Source organism: Coregonus clupeaformis, chromosome 33 (assembly GCF_020615455.1).
Source record: "Coregonus clupeaformis isolate EN_2021a chromosome 33, ASM2061545v1, whole genome shotgun sequence".
NCBI lineage: Eukaryota > Metazoa > Chordata > Actinopteri > Salmoniformes > Salmonidae > Coregonus > Coregonus clupeaformis.
This window is the reverse complement of record NC_059224.1, coordinates 512,348-515,563: the sequence shown is the minus strand read 5'-3', so window position 1 is coordinate 515,563 and position 3,216 is coordinate 512,348.

Genomic DNA, 3,216 nt, shown 5'->3' with positions numbered 1-3,216 from the left:
AATCTTGGGAAAGTATTTTAGCAGCAGAAAGACTCAAGTCCTTAAGTCTTTTCCCTTTCCTTTGAAGTGCAATGCCGGGTTAAAACCGCGGGTTGTCATAGTATTATGAAGGCCTTATGTCAGCTTATCCACTCTTTTGCTCGCTGATGCGGTGATCCCACTTAACACCCAGGCACCATGCATAATGTTGAAAGCAAGTCATTACAGTCAAGAGCAATTGAAAGAGGAACACAAGTGGAACAAGTGTCACACATCTCCTTTGATTGCAGTTAATGCCAGATTTGTAGAAAACATAGTCCTTTCCTTTCATATTTTTAAATGTCAGTACTTAACTGGCTAATTTGATCTCAGCATGATAGCTGGCTTGTGCTACTGTAGTGAGAAATGAATAGTAAATACTAAATAGCAAATAACAATGGGCAGTTCTCTAATATATAATTTTATGGTTGGCCCTACTTGAAAATTACCTTGGCAAATAATCCAAATAGAAAATCCTAGAAACATGTACAGTATGTAGGCTACTGAATATTAATGCTATGCCCTGAAACACAATTTCTCCCTCTCTATGAAAAGGACTTCAAATGGCATCATTTTCCATATGTAGTGTGTACTGACCAGAGCCCCATAGACCCTGGTGAAAAGTAGTGCACATGTAGAGAATAGGGTGCCATTTGGGACACAAACACTTTGTTTTCAATCTGCCTGGAGTGCTTTGTATGCACAACCATTATTCAGTTAATCCTTGGGAAATTGGGAGCAAATAGCTTGACTTTAGCCTTCTCTTATGAAACATGACACCATGGAACTCTCCGTTTCTCTCAGAGCTAATATCACACTGACATGTACTGAACATACTCAGAATATGATACTGTTCAGGTAGGAAAGGGAGAATGGACTCTGTTATAAAAAATTGGGGAAATAAATACAGTAGTTTGCATATGGACATAAACATTGAGAAGAGCATCACTACAGACAGTTAATCTGGGCTGGCTGCTCACTTGGTCCTGATCTATAGGAAGCTCTCTGTTAGTCTTATTGAGTTGGCTCAAGAATTTCTCTGCAGGGGAAGTCTATTCTGTCTAGTAGTGAGGTAAGGGTGTTTGGCATCATAGAGCCTACTGCCAATGTTCATCGTGTCAGAAACAACCCCAGTTTCTTCCACTTTAGACACTTGAAGATCTGAGAGGATATGCTAATAGCTCTACTCCTTGCTCTCTGATAGGCTAGGTGGAATAAACACCTGTCCAATCCTCTCACATCCCTCAAGTGTTCAGGGGCAGTGGCGGTCACCTATGTGAAGCTAGCCACAATAAGGATTAGCCACAATAGTGGAATTTGCGATTAGCCTTCAAAATAAAAATCACTAATTGGAAGTGGATGCAAAAATGGTTACAAGAAAGTGGAATCAAGACATGTTTGGACTAGATAATGCTAAACAAGGTTGGAATGTTGTTATATAAATTTTATTGTATATGATTGTGCACCCATAATGAAAAAGCTCCTGCAATAAGAGCTAAGACGCTAATATTTGTGTAAACTTATTACAAAGCAAAGTTCAGTGAGTGTCACTGAGCAGCTGATACCCCATTTCATTGGTGCATAATCCATAAAGTACAGTGCAATATGAATGTCCAATGCACATAACAGACTGGACTGGAAAGGTGATTTCCACAGTCAAAGTCCTGCAATAACATTTACATTTACATTTACGCTATTTAGCAGACGCTCTTATCCAGAGCTGATTTCATAAATTGGTGCATTCACCTTATGATAAAGGCCAGTGGGACAACCACTCACAATTAATTTTTTATATATTTTTAATTTTAATTTGTTTTATATATACAGTGGGGAGAACAAGTATTTGATACACTGCCGATTTTGCAGGTTTTCCTACTTACAAAAGCATGTAGAGGTCTGTACTTTTTATCATAGGCAATAAATTTCAACTGTGAGAGACGGAATCTAAAACAAAAATCCAGAAAATCACATTGTATGATATTTAAGTAATTAATTTGCATTTTATTGCATGACATAAAGTATTTGATCACCTACCAACCAGTAAGAATTCCCGGCTCACAGACCTGTTAGTTTTTTCTTTAAGAAGCCCGTTCTACCCATTACCTGAAATAACTGCACCTGTTTGAACTCGTTACCTGTATAAAAGACACCTGTCCACACACTCAATCAAACAGACTCCAACCTGTCCACAATGGCCAAGACCAGAGAGCCGTGTAAGGACATCAGGATAAAATTGTAGGACCTTTACAAGGCTGGGATGGGCTACAGGACAATAGGCAAGCAGCTTGGTGAGAAGGCAACAACTGTTGGCGAAATTATTAGAAATGGAAGAAGTTCAAGATGATGGTCAATCACCCTCGGGTTCAAATAATTCATGCAAGATCTCACCTCGTGGGGCATCAATGATCATGAGGAAGGTGAGGACTGTCGAACTACACGGCAGGACCTGGTCAATGACCTGAAGAGAGCTGGGACCACAGTCTCAAAGAAAACCATTAGTAACATACTACTGGCCATGGATTTAAAAACTTGTTGTGTGACGCAAGGGTCCCCCTTGCTCAAGCTAGCGAATGTCCAGGCCCGTCTGAAGTTTGCCAACAACCATCTGGATGATCCAGAGGAGGGATGGGAAGAAGGTCATGTGGTCTGATGAGAAAAAAAATTGAGCTTTTGGTCTAAACTCCACTCGTGTTTGGAGGAAGAAGAAGGATGAGTACAACCTCAAGAACACCATCCCAACCTGCGGAAGCATGGAGGTGGAAACATCATTCTTTGGGGATGCTTTTCTTTAAAGGGGACAGAAATGACACTGGGTGATGAGGGGAGGGATGGATGGGGCCATGTATCGCGAGATCTTGGCCAACAACCTCCCTTCTTCAGTAAGAGCATTGAAGATGGGTCGCGGGCTGGCTCTTCCAGCATGACAACAACCCGAAACACACTGCCAGGGCAACGGCGAGTGGCTCATAAAAACATCTCAAGGTCCTGGAGGGCCTAGCCAGTCTCCAGACCTGAACCCAATAGAAAAATCTTTGGAGGGAGCTGAAAGTCCAGATTGCTTCCAGGACAGCCCACGAAACCTGGAAGGAGTGGGCCAAAATCCCTGCTGCAGTGTGTGTGCAAACCTGGTCAAGACCGAGCCGGGAAACGTATGATCTCTGTAATGCAAACAAAGGTTTCTGTACTAATATTAAGTTC